Here is an 18,000-nt window from a genome sequence, read left to right on the forward strand (position 1 = left end):
CTTAAGGTAATGCGACGAATACGTGAAACGGTGCAAAATATACAGGAACCAACAATATGTAAATGCAGCGCCAGGTTCATAGTGCATACTGCTACTACAGATTTTAATGACGCCGACCACGAGATTACCCGACGACCTCTAGGTTTGACGAAAGAGTGACAAACGAACCAACCAACATAATCGGAGCATGTCCGGGATAATAACTAACGCCTTCAGTAATACCTTGTAGTGTATCGGCAACATTTTTTCGAGCGTTTCGCTAAACAAAGAAGCCTAATACATTTCGCTAACCTTGGCTCCAAGGGCGCTAAGGTTGTCGCTAAAACTGTTGAGTGAATCGCAAATAATGTTGACGTGTTGAAACACTCTATTCTAAGATAACATGGCGTAACAAATCTTCCGAAACATTTTCCGTTCGTGTAGTGTCCGTGCACGAAAGGGATAAACGGTGAATTTACTGGCCGGACATAGATGACTTTTACTTTACTAATATATTTAAAACAACGCATAATGACAGCTGAAATCCTGCGTTACCTTTAGATTTTTAAGATTAAACGATTATAAGGCGCGCAGTAGAGGGGCACTCCGGATCAATTTTTACCGCCCGGGATTCTTTAACGGGCAAGCAAATTTTGTTAACTTCAACGATCGTTAAAGGGGAACTAAATTATGCGACCCAATCTTGACGTTAACGCGGCCATTACAATTGCGTGATCTATATACAAATACGTTGCCGCTCCTTGATCTATCCAATTCTCAAAGCTCCGTATCTATTGGAATGTCCGAAAGCCTTGAGAAACAAAGCCGGTGCGTTCAGATTTGTATGAACGAGTCAAGCCGCGCCGACGTGCAGTACACCGTTTTGCAGTTAATTTGTACTATCCAACTGCTGTGTTATAAACTCATCATATATTTTATTGTCATATATTTTGGTAGTTTATTTTGCTGCTACGCTTGCGAACGTCAACCTGTCGAACGTATGCTGCGAAACTGCAGCACCCGCAGCCTTAGGACCCATCGTAGTGGTTTTTATGAAGTACGAAAAAGGATGCATGTAAGAATTTTACTGTCACAACAGCCAGATCATATGGTCTTTGTGAGTGCAGATTATCATTGATTCGTTATTACCACAGAGCTCACGCGATGTATAGCTAATTTCGGTCGCATTTTGGCAGCTTTTGAATATTACGGGGCGTTCCAGAAAGTATTTTTCACATCAAATGCATTAGTTTCGAAGTGGCTCAAAATGTAGCAAATTGTGCGTTACGGTGTCGTATCCTTTCTGTCCTTGTGCGCTGGCGCTAAATATGCTTTCCAAGTTCTTTCACGTTGCTAAAAAAAGTCGACAGTCACTAAATAGAAACATTTGTCCCTAAACATACGAGCAAGTCACTAAGTTTAACTACGAACTCGCTAAAATGGCGACGCTGGAAAGAAGTTAGTTTCAGCTGAAGTATTATACCTAAAGCAGTGATCGACAGCGATGCATTAGCGTCTTATTAGACGAAGCGAGGCTCGCGATCTTGCGCGCTGTATCAGTTGAAGAAAGTAACAGCAGCGAGCAAACATTCTTGTCGCAAACCTTAAAGCGAGCGTTCACCTTTACCGATAATTCTGGATGGGGGCAGGAAAGGGGGGCGGTGGCAAGCAAAAGACTCGATGAGAAATTAGGACGAGAAAAAAAAGACGAAAATACAAGTACTAATAATGCACATTAACTACTTTAGATACGTTGATATTAGTGAAGAAAACGAGTTGCCGCTGGGATAGACCTTGGTGGGGGCGTATTATTTCCTATTGGGGCCTTAGCAAGCATCGTAATGGCGGCTTCGTGAGACAATGCTGGTTTTAATCGCACTTAGATACTTCGACACTTCAGTATGATGACATGATGATAATCATTACAGGCGAGCTACTACTACTTCCACAACGACGGCTAAGCGCAACGCTCAGAATGAAGCATTAAGCTTTGTATAACAAGTATAGCTATAGAATTTTAAGCAAACAAAAGAAATTGTAATTTAGCTCACCTATGTGCACTATATGTGCCGCCATGATTATTATTATTATTATTATTATTATTATTATTATTATTATTATTATTATTATTATTATTATTATTATTATTATCTTGCTGACAGCAATGTAGCTTTTAAGGAAAGTTTGAAAAAAGCTAATTAAACGGAGGGGGAGACGTAGTGCAAGGACAGCTGGGAGTTTGGTGATGCAAAGGAAGGGGCAAGATGTACGAAATGAACTTTCTTGAGTGAATAACATTGTATAATAAATTACATTATATTATAGTATAGTATAGTATAGTAAAGTATAGCATAATTTCTTATAGTGCAGAATAATGAGTATATAGTTGCTGAATAATTGCAATGCACCAGAAAGCTTTAAACAGCGAGCTAGGTGGCATGTCGCACCTCTTCGTTTTAAAGGGGTATCTCACATAAGTCAATATAGTAATCATCATCATCGTCGTCGTCGGCATCACCACTGAAGAGACGGTCCAATTAAGAGTGGGTTAAAGAATAAAGAGAAGGAACGCAATTTCTAATTAGCAAGGCGAACGCGCATTCCCTGCTACTGCGGTTTTTTTCCCCAAGCTTTGGCTGCGCAACCAGCGCGGGAGATTGCGACGACACGGGAAGAGAGCTGTGACGAAAGACGCCCGCGGCAACCACGAGATTAGAGTGGATTAGGGTAATTAATTTAACGCGGCGCCACGTTTGGCACTTTGCCTCTTTTTGTCCCAACTGTGGGCCCATACACGCTGTGGTGTTGCTTTTACGTGCCACGTTTCCTGCCACCACCACGGTGAGCTAGGCTTGTATACTCGCAACACTGAACACCGAAGTAATCGCATTTTTGTTCTTGCTGCTGCTTAGCCCAACAAATACACGATGGCTTCATCAACAGCACGCTTTTCCTCGCACGGCAGTTTAGGGTCTCATGCGCAGGATACCGGCTACTCGCACACGCAACTCTAATGAGTCAGTATATGGCCCCAAACTTCATACAACATTTTCTCAAACTCGTAGTTTCGGTAGTTCTATTAGAACATCAAATTTTCGTCACACAAAAAAAGGAATAAACATTCTGGTTCAAGGATGTGTTGCCTTTGATTGATTGTTCATTTGGTTCATCACAGTACAAATAAATTCTGGGTTTTTACGTGCCAAGACCACGATACGATTATAAGGCACGCAGTAGTGGATGACTCCGGATTAATTTTTACCGCTCGGGGTTCTTTAAGGTGCACCCAAATCTAAGTGCAGGGGCGCTTTTGCATTTCGTTTCCCTCATAACGCGATCACCGCATTCAATGGGAGATTTTTCTCTCCGCCTATTGGTAAACTATGAGTTGAACACACACTCTAAACGTATCTTGAATAAAACGTGTACATTTATTTACACATATTTACAGTATGTGGTCCACGTTGCCCTAAGAAATGGCAATGTACTTGGAAAACACGTAATGTATTTGCCTGAAATGATGCTAATATAAGCCTTAAGGTAATGCGACGAATACGAGAAACGGTGTAAAATATACAGGAACCAACAATATGTAAATGCAGTGCTAGGTTCCACATTGAAGCACGTGTAACACGACTTCTGGCGCTCACGTTGAGTGCATACGGCTACTACAAATTTTGATGACGCCGACCACGAGATTACCCGACTACCTTCAGGCTTGACGAAAAAGAAAAAAAAAAAGCATCCGAGCCCCGGGCGCACTTGCAGATGTTGATTGGAAGAAACGCCGCTTGGCTACAAAATGTCATACCTAATACATTCATACAAGTTACTCTTTAACTATGCCTGGGATCTTGGCCTAAGCACTCTTGCATGCGCAAGGCAACAAAAGCCCTGCAGCGCATCTTGAAGGCGATTGGACTGTACAAGTGCTTGTGACTGTTAGCGTACATTCCTCTGCGAATGTGCCCTGAATGCCCCATTATGAATGCCCCATTATCTTTCTTATCTTTTTCTCATTTATCTTTCCCTCTTTCATCTTCGTCAAGTGTAGGGCAGCCATTCGAGAACGTCCTTAGTTAATCTCCCTGCCATTCCTACATTTTCTCTCTCTCCTTCTGGGCAGCGCGACGTAACACGTTAAAAAAAGATACGCGAATAAAACATTTTCTATAACTTACCGTGTCTAGAGTGCAGTGCTATCAGAACAACTCCTGCAAACTGTTGGACTGCAGGACATTGCAGTGAAACAGAGAAAAGGAATGCTACAAGCCTTTTCGCTCCTCGTTACAATCTCGGTAACCTGGTTGCCCAAGAAAAAGGATTCCTTGGACGCGTGATAGCAAGATTTTTGCTTCGGATAGCTCGTAGCCTCTCGGTAGTGTGCTATCGATTTACGGTACGAAGAGTGGTAGTGCGAAGCGAAATTGCCCTTTAGGTCATTAGACGATGGAAACACGGAAAAATTCTCGAGCGGGCGCGGAGAAACACGTATTTTACGATCAACGTCATTTAAGGTTCCTCCCCCATGTTTTCAGCGAAAGAGACACTGTTAAAAGCTTTCTAGTGATTTGGGAGATCGTTTACCGACATGTCACATCGTGAATCTGGCCTTGTTCAACGTCCTTTTTGCAAGCTTGTAAGACTGAGCATGTGTTAGAGGTACGCGAAAAATTTTGCGAGTTTAATGTCTTGCCACTATACCCGCTTTGAAAGAATTTCATTATATTCACCTGGTTTACGAGCGTATTGTTCTTTCTATATATTTTTGCACTAAGTAGTAAACAAACGTTAATTAACAAAAAAAACTCATGTTCTGGAGAGGGTTCCTGCAAGAGCAATGGGCTGTATTTTGCATAGTGATGGTTTGGGAGACATTTGTGAGGTCCTGCGATGATATTGCAAATAATGAAGAGAGAGACCAAGGAAGCAATGGATTAGTAAAAAAAAAAAAAGTTCGAAAAGGTACATGCTCGGTAATTCCCTAGAGTGGTCGACGAATGAAGTCACCTGTTGAAAGACAACGCGGCATTGTTCTCATGTTACATGACTCAATTTGATAGGCGCTATATCACGCGAACGAATTTGTAATCCCGTTCACATCAAAATGCGTACGTGGTTATGTGGAGGAGCTATGTAATATAACTTCTTGTTAGACGAATTCTATGCCATGTGTTGATTCTCCTCCGCTTCCTCAACTCCCGTTTCTTCGTCGTTCTTAAAACCGTGCTCTTTTCATTTGCTGTCCGCTGCTGCACGATGACCTCTAGGCCGTTTTGGTTTTTGCCGATCATCTTATTATACCGTATGACGGGCTATTACAGACATCATTTCGCACCCTCCTCCTCCGCACATCACTGTCATCATTATTATTGTATTCATAGTCATCATCATCAGGTCGTGCAAACAGAGAAATTTGAGACAAGGTCGCACATGCCTACACAAAATATCGGACTTGCCCTTGGCGGAGTACCGAGATCGATTCATATGCCTCGTGATTGAGTGATTGAATGACTTGTCTACTGATTAGTCGACCGATGTATTCGCTTCGACGTCCCTGTGGAATACCTAGGTTATGACAGGCACCCCAGTAGTAGGAGGGTCCGGGTTAACTTAGTCTTGACCAACTGCGGTTCTTAACACGCACCTAGATCTAGAGACACATTATGTGACTACAAGCTTGTGTCTTCGTCGTCTGCGCAGCAGTTACGGATGGGTTAGTACTCTGTGTGTTTGATAGTGTCTTGAGAGGTGCGCTTAGTTGAAAAACATTGGCAATAGTGAAGTTAAAAGCAATACTTTACATTGCGAGTACAACATAGGCGCTTGACGAACTCGGCGTTGGTGTTGCGTGTCTCGATGGCATTGTTGGCGGTGTTGGAGGTTTTGTCCGACTGCCGTGCTGCATTATCAATTGTTCGCGTAGAGCTCCCGTTTCTTCGCTTTATGTACAGCTGTGGGTAACTCGGAGGAGGCATCCATGTTTTCTTGTATTTGTCCTTCAATGGATCCTGAAACGGTATTGACGACCTTGTGGGAACATACTGAGTCGTTAGGGTAGGTCTTTCTAATCATTAGGTGATGCATTTAAGCACTCCGCCTAAAGCATGTAATTTATTATAAGGTTGTAAAAATGTGCATCGCTACCAATCGCAGTGGCACTACTCCCCTGAGTTTCCTGCCGCCTCCTTATAATTGACGTAGTTAGCCCAATTGGCGTCAGTTGGGCGAACTATCCGTTCGGCCATCCAGGTATCGTCATCGATAATTTTTCCACCTTTATAGTGAACAAATGTTGTTCGTAATAGTTGGAATGTTGCCTAACTTGCTTCTATGAAGAAATAACAGATGGAGAATACACAACGACAATTTCTCACTGCACTCAAACACGTCCGGCACAAAGCAAGTGTCGTCTGCTTGTGTTTCCGCTCTCCCTGTTGACGTGAGCTTCGCGGTCAGTGTTGGTCTCAAGCTTTCTTTTCGCTAGCAACATGGATCGCCCTTGCTACGCTGTGGAGTGCAAATATAGCGATCGGCGACATGTCAAGCTGCGACACCATGTCCCTTCTCAAGGCAACATGCAAGCGGAATAGATGCAGCGCATGGGGCTGTCGGTATTCGATCGGCGCCAGCATCTACGCGTTTGCGGCTATCACTTCACGTCGGAGGTTTACCGGATGACCGACGGCGCAAACGTGAACGGCCTGCACGGTGCAGATCTCAACCAGAAAAACACATAGCTAATATAATAGTAACCAAGTGTATTCTACTTTGCTGCTGCTGCTGCTGCAAATTTTCGGCAGGAGCGTAATCCTGAACACGTTGTCTTTTTAAATGTTAAAAAAATGCTCACTTTCTTACAGCAATATTATCTTTGGATTTGGCTAATTAAGCTCTGCCTCACCAGGTGGCTGTACCGTGCAGGCCGCTCAGGCCGCTGAAGTTCACGCTATAACCCCTGCACCACAGCGATAGTAATATGGAGCGGCTTTAGATTACGCCTCTGTCCATCCGTCAAAACGCCGAGCTCGCCTGCGGTTACCGGAATCCCGGATACTCTCACGCTCGGCGCTGCGACAGAACGCTCGCAGCGCAGGCTCCTTGGAAAGCTCTCGCGGAGAATTGACGGCCAGGCGGCTAGCGGAGAGGTTGGAGAAGTGATTACAACGTAGCATAACCGAGAGTTCATCGCAAGTGCAGAGGTATTTCACAGAATCAGCTGTCTGCCTTTTACCGATGAAGCATGGTGCCCTTCATGTGCATTCTTCACTCTCGTCGGGCTTGCTTTTCAGTTGCTTTTTTCTTTGGCTGAACTCCTTACAGAGCATTTCTCTGGATCAACCCAGGTCGTGGCAAAGAACAACGGTAATACTAACGCGTCACAAAGACCTGATAAACATTGACCATCGGATCATAGAAGCGGACTGGGACATTGTAGTATGATGTTTTTTTTTTACCTCAAGCATTTTTCTTTGAGTGTCAAAATTAAAGTGAATTGTGTTGCAGTGACAGCGCAGCTGCGCAAAATTATTTATTCTCAAGATCTGATAGACTGTGCTTCATTTTCTACTCCACAGCTCAATCATTGAGCCATTCTCCACTGTGGACTTCACCAATACTGAAACTAGCCTCAAATGCATGTTTTCTTCTTCAATACTGCCAGCAAAGTGTTTTGTGTAATAAAACCGTTACATTATACGTCTTCACTTAATTAACAAAGTCGTTTATGCGAGCATCACTTCTGCTGATGCATAGTCACTCAGTATGCTAGAATAAGCTGCTTGTTCATGCTTTTGTTGCAGTTAGTATGCAAGGTGCAGCACGTATCAAGCTTGCTGTCTACGTTTCTTCTTGTCTATATTGTAGTGTCCTAAAATGCAACATTAATTTCAAGAAATAGCTGCAAGCTAAGACATTTGTGCACTACGTGGTTCCTATGTATTGCTAGACACATTACAGATTGTTGCAAATGTCTACTCGAACATAGTTTGCCAATCACACATATTAGTATATATGGGTGCACTATAGCCTAACACTACACAATTATATTTGCTCATTAATTGTCCTACTGATTTGCCTCTTACTTGTTTAGACAGCTTCCTCACTGCTATCTTGAGCTACAGTGACTTGTAACATACTTCAAATAAGGGCTATTCTATATTGATGTTGGCATGAGGTGTTGCTTTGGTTTTATTGCCAGTCACCTGTTTCAGGGTGTTTTAAATTTTTTCTTGTTCAGATGAAATGTATAACTAGTAAACTGCAAAGCAGCTTTAAAAACAGGAAGACTGGGCAGCAGGGGCAATAAAGGACCCTTTTCGAGCAAACGGGATGCTCTAATAGTCATGAATAATAAATGTATCCGACGCTTTTTTATCAAAAAGCACCGTACGAGAATTTACAGAAAAACTGCTAAAATTGTAAGTATGGCGGCATGTCATTGTGATGCTGTGCAACGCAATGACAGAAGCAAGTATTTTTTGCTGTAAATATGATGGCCTGTTATTGCAGTGCCGTGGTATGCAAATACAGTCTTCTGTATTTTTAACGGGAAGTTTCTGTAAATGGTACAGCGTGTAATTGCCATGCCGTGGAATGAAATTACAAACGTATGGGCTTTTTACGGAAATTACTGTATATATAACGACGCGTTATTGCAGTACTATGGAACAAAATTACGGACGTTCGTACATTTTTTACAGGGAATAATTGGCAGGCGATGCTGCCGGGAAAATTGCAGTAAAAACAACGGCGTACTTTCTACAGTGTATAATTTGTTTTGCAGCTTGTTTTATCGTTTGTCAATGAAGTAATATTGGACGGAAGAGTTGAAAGTCGAAAGCAAGACACGAAGTGCAGCTGAGTGATAAGCATGACTCGTGAATGATCGAGGATCATTGTGTCGACTCCTCGAAAAAAAAAAGGAGAAAAAAAAAATCCGCGAGAAGGTGGGACTCGCTGCTTCTGCTCATCGAAGTTCAAGCAGCGAGATTGAAAAAAAAAAAGAAAAACGAAAGAATAACGCAAGCAAGACGGAGGAAGTTTCGAAGAAAGATAGGTTGCCAAGCAGGCATTGATAAATGACGGAATACAGTGCAGGGAGCTGTGTTTCGTCCAACGTTTTGATTACTTCTTCAGAGAAAAGCTTTCTGTTCCCGGAAGAATACACGCCAAATGGAAGGTGCAGCGTCAAAATAAGAGCGGAGTGAGAGAAAAAGTGTTATTTGAAGACTTCGCTTGGAAAAAGAGTTTCACTTCCCTGTGGATTTGAGACATGGTACATTCGTGGCACTCGGGCGAGCCGTTGCGTCGGCCTTTTCTGTGATGGTTGATATAATACTCCTTGGCGGCACCTCAGTGATACTGAAAATGGCCTGGGCGATCGAGTGTAAGTGCTTCCTTTCCACATTGAACAAACTCTACAGAGCTCAGTTTCGCAGAATGCGAAGGAGAATCTTGCAGTCAAGAGTTCTATAAAAGACGTCGCACATTCCATCGAGTCACGAAGCAAGATGATAAAACGTAATATTTACAGCTGCAGAACAGTGCTACATTTTTTTGTCTACTCCGCGAATACAGTAGGAGCGAATTTACAAGATTTGTCGTTCGCATTGGTTTTTTTTTTTCATTGACTGGCCATTTCAACGTATCGGACCTCACGACCTGCTGGCATCTGCCCTTACGAAAGGTTCGTGCGTTAGAATGTTTTTGTAAACACGGGCCTTGATGTGTTGCTTCGCCACTCAGTAAAGCGTGGGCGCGCACGCCAGCACGCCCGTTAAAAAAGGGGAAAGAGAGAAAGATTTTATTCTTGACTTATGTTTTGTACGGCCCAACGAAGATTCGGCGCAAAGGCAACGATTGATAGGAAATTACTTATTGTCTCAATTTTATTATTTAGATGAAAGCATCACGAGATTGCTCCTAAAACACCCCAACATACCTTAATCAAAAGAGGGGGCTGACAGATGGAGTAGGACACGTGATATAAAGGTTATAAACAGGGATAAGATGCCCCAGAAAGGCTGGCCAACGTTTCAATAGGAGGACCAGGCGCGTAGCCAGGGGGGGGGGGGGGGGGCTGATGGGGCTTCAGCCCCCCCCCCCCCCCCCCCCCCCGAAATTTTTTCGTGCCGGCATGCACCGCCGACCAAAACTACCACCGACGCCGGGAATAATAATAATAATAATAATAATAATAATAATAATAATAATAATAATAATAATAATAATAATAATAATAATAATAATAATAATAATAATAATAATAATAATAATAATAATAATAATAATAATAATAATTTACTTCCCATGAAAAGAATGTGGGGTTCTGGATAAAAAGTTGCACGCAGGCAACTTAACCAGCCCAAAAACTCTTCAAAGGCAACGGAGGGCTTCGGGCGCTCACATGTGAGTAAACATATGGGAAGGTGTCAATTAAAAAAAATGTGTATACGAGACAGGTAGTAATACACTTCAACAATTAGAAAAACAAGTAGTCTGCATTAACAAGGAAATATTGAATTTATACATGAGCATTATAGATTGCATAAAGAAAGTCTTCTTATACGAAAACAGAAAAAAAATAGAAAAAAACACAACATAGCAGTATATTCAGTGAAGCATAAACTAAAGCAAATAAAGGGAGGAAAAGTCGTACAGTATTGCATATGAACAAACTCATTAAACAACAAGGATTAGTTTGACTGAAAGTAATTGTGCAGACTGCATAAGGACAGAAGGTCTATTTCTCGTAAGGCGAGGTTATTGAGTAAAGCCGGAAGTGTATGTCGAAGAATTTGTTGACCATAATTCGTTCTTGAGTGCAGAATGTTCCATTGTTCAGGTGTCCTAGTGTCATAGGCTGCGACATGTTGTTGTATGCGAGCTATGTTCAATCATTCTGCATTCTATCTACAATGTCTTTTTCACGCTCGAAAGACATTTCGGCACGAACATTGCGAACTCGGGCTGGATTTCGTGGCACCTGTGGTGGATTTCGTGGCACCTGGGGTCACGAAACGCAAGGAGCCCCATCCGAGCACAAACTTTCAAGGGCTTTTTGATAGCGAGCGGGCGCGTTGCGGCATCTCGCAGCGGCCGCGGAATCTACGGAGCGCATGAATTTCCATTCCGAAACTTTATGGGTATAAAGTTCTCATAAACTTTTGACGCGAAAGGTGCACTGACATTTCCAAAGGCGTGCTTCAAAAGATTTTCAATTCTGGAACTTTATGGGGTTAATGCTGTTATAAACTTGGACCAACATGCGTGCACTGGAGCCCTCGTGTCCAAGCCGTTCCAGAAATGAAAGCACGCGCTCGCAATCTTCCACACACACGAAAATACTAAATATTACCGTGACTTTGAGCTAGCAGCTGATAATTTTCTCCAAACATTTTCAGGACGCGTGCCCAATGTGATCGATCACCTGGACCAGGGCAGGCAAAGTAAAATTTGAGAAAACAGGAGAAAGGAAATGGCCTATTATTGAGGAAATTCTTTTTGCGGGCTACAAGGTCTGGCTATCGTTGGCCACAGGCACAGTGGCCCTATGGATTCAAGCATAGGCCCCCCGGAAAATACAGGTATTTTCAGAGCGCTTCTTCGCATGCGAGCTGATTGGGGAGATAGATATCTGAAGAACCATTTGGAAAGTTGCCGCAGTAATGCCTCGTATTTAAGCCCAGATGCACAAAACCAAATTATAGAAACTTGTGACGAAATTATCAAAGAAAGCCTAGTTGCAAAAGCAGGCTGCTTCTCCGTATTTGCTGACGAAACGAAATCGAATTCGAAATCGAAACGAAATCGCCGGAATCGAACAGCCTAATGTTTGTGCAAAGTACCTAAGCAAGGATGCCAACGACATCGAGGGAGTGTTTTAGGTTTTAGCACCGGAATAGATGCCCATCTCTCATTGCGACTGCAGGTTCTATGTAAATGTGTACAAACAGTTCCAGATTCTAGTCACCCTTCCAGTGACCACTGCCAGCGCAGAGAGAATATTTTTTAACAAGAGTTTATTTAAAAAAAACTACTTGCGCTCTACAATGTCTGTGGAACGCATGGTTAGACTGGTGCTTCTATACACCCACAGAGACGTCGGCATCAACGTGTCCGAAGTCATTGACCGCTTCGCTCAACTTCCCCGCCGAGAGAAGTTTGTCCTTTAGATAGCGAAGATGCAAAAATCAATGCAAGTAAAAAGCTCTATTCCTTCAGGTCCATAAGCTCGCAATTCGTTAGCTTTTAAAACTGCAGAAATTTTAGCCGTTTATTCTAGCAGTTAGCATCATGATCAAAATTATCGATCATGCAAATACGAAAATTACGAGGACATAAATAACCAATTTTGACCGACCTTGCTCATTGAAAGCCCGGCCCACGATGCGTTTGCCAAAAACACACTTGGATATTGGGTAGTTTAACTTGCCGCATAATCTGTGGCTTTTGTTTGTCCTTTTCTTTCCTTTTTAGCTACCTGCTTTTATTTCTTTTTTGAAACGAAGCAACACCCTCCTTTAATTTTGGGTGCAGAATAATTGTTGCCGCTGAGCAGGCAGTTAAATTAAACATTTTCGTACTGATTTCTGCATTATTCCTCTATTATTCTACCTGTATGGTGCTGTCGCGACCGCTGCATGGCCCGAGTACATATCACGATATCTGCGATCATGGTTTTGTTCTTGCCTAGATCATCTGTCTTTATGTGCGCAAAGTTTACTATGTCTGACTCCACAACGTGTTTATTTGTCTTGTTTGACGCATAATATACAGTGACGTTTGCTAAAATACGTAGATTTATTGGAGACTTAGACGAACATTTAAATATCTTCTTGCGAGGTGTTGTGTATACAAGCAGTGAACTTTGTTCCTAGCGACTCTTTGTTGCCCTTAGCGAGTTCTATCTTCGCATTTGTATATTCCATTCTATCTTTGCATTTCTAATGTATATTTTGCAGAACTCCTACTTTTATGTGAAAATTATGGGGTTTTACGTGCCAAAACCAGTTCTGATTATGAGGCACGCCGTAGTGGGGGACTCCGGAAATTTGGACCACCTGGGGTTCTTTAACGTGCACCTAAATCTAAGTACACGGGTGTTCTCGCATTTCGCCCCCATCGAAATGCGGCCGCCGTGGCCGGGATTCGATCCCGCGACCTCGTGCTCAGCAGCCCAACACCATAGCCACTGAGCAACCACGGCGGGTCCTACTTTTATGTGACTGCCACAGATACAAAGATGAGAGTACTGCCCTTCGGACGGCTTTGGGGCACTTAGACGACAGGTTTTTTACGGAGGAAAATATCTTGGGCACGTGGCCTCGTGCGTCTGCTATGTGCAGGGCTACAAAGGCGCTGCTGTTTCTTGCTTCAAGGCACTCTTGAAGTTTTTGCGATCGAGTGGACTATCTGACAGACTATAGTTCTCACAGCCGTTTCCAACATCCTCCTTTTCTTTCTTTTTCTTTTTTTTTAATTCCTTTATTTTATTGCGATAGCAATTATATGGACACTCAAAAGCAGATTTCTGCCGTCGGCGTCGCCGTCGCCGTCGGCGTCGCCGTGAGGTTCCGTATGACGTCATTTGGAGAAGAAATCGTCGCCGCGCGCCGAACGCTGTATGTGCGAGTGAAAGGGCGCGAGGGGCGCGTCTTTCACGGGGAGTGAACGCACGGCGGAGAACAAACGCGCGTTCTGCGCCGTGCTCGCTTAAGGGCTGCAGAAGTAGGCGTCTCTGTTCTCCTTCACAATCACCATGTATGTAGAGCAAACGCGCCTTCTTCCAACGAGCGAGAGGCCGTGGGGGAGGGGGAGGGAAGGGAGGCGACGTTTAGCTGCGGCACGCAGTGCCTATTTATATCAGAGGCTCCGGCAACAGTCACCAACGCCGCACGCATTTTGAGCGAACGCGGGCAAAACGCCGATGGCGTCGACAACAGTTCTGCGTGTTGTTGCTACCAAAGCCGCTCACCTTACTTCGTATGACATTGCTGTGTTGCTATCGCATTCATTGCTTCGCCCTTAGGGCGAAACTGTGACATTTTTTTTTTTCGTGACTGCTTTTTCTCTTCCCTATTCTTTCCACTTTTCATTTCTCCTTCCCCTTCCCCCAGTGCAGGGTAGCAAACCAGAATCTTTTCCGGTTAACCTCCCTGCCTTTCCCACCACGTTCCTCTCTCTCTCTCTCTCTCTCTCTCTCTCTGTTTTTTTTTTTTTTTTGAAGTGCACAAGCCTGTATGACCGCCTGTGACGAAACTCAGCGATGAACGCTTAACTGTAAATTGGCAACGCGTGAACTGTGAAATTCTCTCTTCCTTCTCTTTCAATCCCTTCTCCCCCTTCCCCCGTGCAGGGTAGCCTACCGGGCTCAGCATGGTTAACCTCCCTGTCTTTCCCTTATTACTTCTTTCTCTCTCTCCTACTTTTTTTTGTACTCACTGTTGCGAGTATCATCTCGGTGTAATTACAATACACGACCGGTAACAGCTGCTCCTGCGCAATCTTTTGCAACGAGGGACAGCGTCATTGAGGTTTTTTCCTGGCCGTTGCATATGTGCAAAAATGTAAAGAAGGTTCTCGAATGACGAAGATTCATCAAAATATTTGTCCTCAAATTATTCATTAGATGGCCTTTACGTTCTTCATATCAGCTGTATATACACTGCTTTGCTGGTTTCGAACTCATATAGTTCTAATGTCCGTGTGATGTTTTCTTTCCTTATTAAATAGACGAAAAAAACGCAGCCGCATTGATATCAGTTATTTCTGCCAGAATTTTTAGGACATACGAATGTATTCTTTTCTGAAAAAATACATATTTTACTTGACAGTGCGTAGCGTTCAATAATTCGTTTGCAGCATCTAATATACAATGGCATTGGCAATACAGTTATTATTCATGTATTTGATCCCTCGACGAATTCTATAAGGAGGAGGCCGCGCAGCAACTCAGCCCCCCCCGCAACAAAATTTCTGCGCTACGCCACTGGTGTGTGTGTTGTTTGTGTGTGTGTTTATGTGTGTGTGTGTTTGTGTGTGTTTGTTTGTTTGTGTGGTGTGTGTTTTATTTGGTGTCGCACTATCCGCATAAAGATAAAAAAAAGAGCAATGGCGTTACTTGAAAACCTACGCGCATTGTTTCGAGTACAGTGGAGTAGCCGCCGTATTTTTTCGCCTGAGATTTCATTAGGGAATTGTAATTAATTATCTAACTCGACAATTACTGTCCTAATTATCAAAGTATCTATGACAAAATTGTGGAGCAACAAAAAAAAAAACTCCCGATACAGCTTTCTGTTGCTCAAATACGTGCTACATAAAAGTGTTTTTCCGAGCGTGAAAGAAGCCCGCGAATATACTCGCAAATTTGCCGCGCGGAGGCAATTTCATTCTAGCGTTTTTGTATACGTCTCCCCAATCTTCTTCTCTTCCGCGAAAATTCTATATCTACCTGTACCGCATCTATACCTGAACGGATCCTTTTCTTTTCCCGGTATTTGTAACCTGTTCCATATAAGGAGCACCTCTTCTTCGTGTAATCCCACTTCTTGTTCTCGATGATCCCTAGACGGCTGCTTACGCTCTTCTATAGCTCGCGTTATTTCCTTAACTGTTCCACCACTTTCGTGGTTTCCTCTTTCCAATCCAACATTTTTTCGCCGGGTCTGTCTTATCTCCTGCTGCATAACGTCTACCGTTCGTTATATGCCCAGACTGTTGTAGGAAGCGCTTTCCATTTTCTTCTCTATTTTTATTGCCATCTCTGTTATTTGCTTTTCATTCACTTTTAAAAATTATGATGCTATTGGTTCGTGCTTTGCGTTAGTATCTCTTTAATGTTAGACGTCTATGATCGCTACCCAGGCTATCTTTTCCATGTTCACGGTCATCATTTGGTCGTTCGTATGTAGTTTCTGAGACTAAGGCGTAATCGATACATGACTACCTATTACCGCATTGTCCACGTTACTTGTCCATGACACTTAATCTCCCTGTTAACTATATCACCGTCAAACCCGGATATATCGACCCGCATATAACGAATTATTTTATACACTGAACAGCTGTAAAATCCTCTCGAAATTTCTGTATAAAGTTTTTGTTTTATATATCGAATTACCTATATATCGAACTTTTTTAGAGATCCCCTTCAAAATCGATGTATACGGGTTCGTCTGTAAAAGGTTCTGTTCATCGCACAGATCGATGTGCGACGCCTGCAACGCACTCTGGCAGCGCTCGTTATGACGCTAGCGTTGTGACACCACGTGGCTGTTTATATCCTGTGCCACAGTAGTTACCTCGCGTGCTCTATCGAACCAACACGTCGCAAGCGCATATTCTTAGAACACCGTCTGAAGAACTTCAGCAGAACTCTAGCCCTCGTATTCTAGGACGTTCCTTTGCGCGTGCGCTCTTCAACATGGCCTCTGCGATTTGCGCGCACCTGCTGCCAGCTAACGTGCAGAAATCTCGGAGGTCATTGCTTCAGAAACGTAGTGTCTTCTTTAGTCGAGGAGCGGCGCTGTGCTCAACTCGTTTTTTTTAAATTATTTTTGTTTCACTGTGGACTACATTTTTTTTTTTACTTCCAATGTTTCGGGGGCTCATACATCTGCCCGTTGCAAAGGGCGAAGCAACACTCAGAATATTCATCATCTCAGCATCATTAAGTGGAGGAAGATCTTTGAGTCAAGGATCGTTTAAAACACAAGAGTTAATCTTGCTATCGCTTTCGATGCTTTGCGCTTCAGGCGTAACTGCCCATTTTTTGAAACGGAGTTTATGGTCTGGCACTTACTGCAGGACACTCCATTCGATAGTGGCGAGATTGAATGGCCAGTGAGTTGCGCACTATTTCTCTTTCACAAAGAAAATATGGAGCGTGATGACGAAATCCTGCATAAGTGCACTAATAAAGAGATAGACAAACGAAAACGCAACACCGATTCAGAGCAAAAACAATCAAGAATGGACTGAAGGGTCGCTTCTCCTCAACGTTAACGCTGTGTAGGAAAAGCCTGATTTACAGTAAACAACTCGGTTATGTTACTACGCGAGGCGGCAGTAGCGATAAGGTAAATTCTTGGCTTGCTGTCAACATTAGAAGCCGCGTTGACTCTTTCTACACCACCATAGTAACACTGGTATATCTTGAGAAGCCAGCCTAATGCTCGCGAGTGCTATGATTTCTCAAATTAAAATCGCCTTTCGAAGTTGCGGAAACGGTAGGTCATCTTCGCTTATAGTTTCACTTTTCGAGGTTATCTTTTTCTCATTCTAGAGCCGCAATAAATCTGCGCTCTTTGATGAGTAAAGTAAGTAAGTTAAGTAAGTAATGTAAGTAAGTAAGTAAGTAAGTAAGTAGTAAGTAAGTAAGTAAGTAAGTAAGTACGCTTTATTATTACCATTTTTCACATAAGAAAACCCGCAAGTTTTGCATTCTTTATTGTAGAAATAGTAGATGAGGAAAAACTAAATAGAATCGAATTGTCACACCACTTATAAGTGACCCACCTGCCGCGCGGTCGTGGACTTTTCTTCGGCAAAAAAAAAAAAAAAAATTAAAAAATGCTGCCGTTCGTTCTCATTTGTGCGGATAGGATTTCAACGGCTTGGTCGTCACCGCCAAGCCACCTTCTCAGTGGATACAAGTCGGCGACTTTTCTCTAGGTGCACACGAGCTATATCGCAACGGTTTACCTAGACTGCATATTACACGACTTTGTTGTTGTTTGTTGTTACGTTCACCATGCGTCAGCCTGCAGGCAAGTTTGAGACGCCTCGACTAGAGAGCGCCGTTTTGATGAACTAACGCAGTCTTCACGTACTTCTGCGCAGTATTATGACAAGATAAAATGCACGCAAGAGTTTGTTGAATTTCTCAAATTGCTGTTATTTGTAGTATTGACAGCTATATTGATGAAAATCTGCGTCACATCCATAAGTACAAAAAGATTTGCTGGAATCGCAGATTTAGCTTCACATTACTTGGGCTCTTTTAATATGACGTGA

Source organism: Dermacentor silvarum, chromosome 6 (assembly GCF_013339745.2).
Source record: "Dermacentor silvarum isolate Dsil-2018 chromosome 6, BIME_Dsil_1.4, whole genome shotgun sequence".
Taxonomy (NCBI): domain Eukaryota; kingdom Metazoa; phylum Arthropoda; class Arachnida; order Ixodida; family Ixodidae; genus Dermacentor; species Dermacentor silvarum.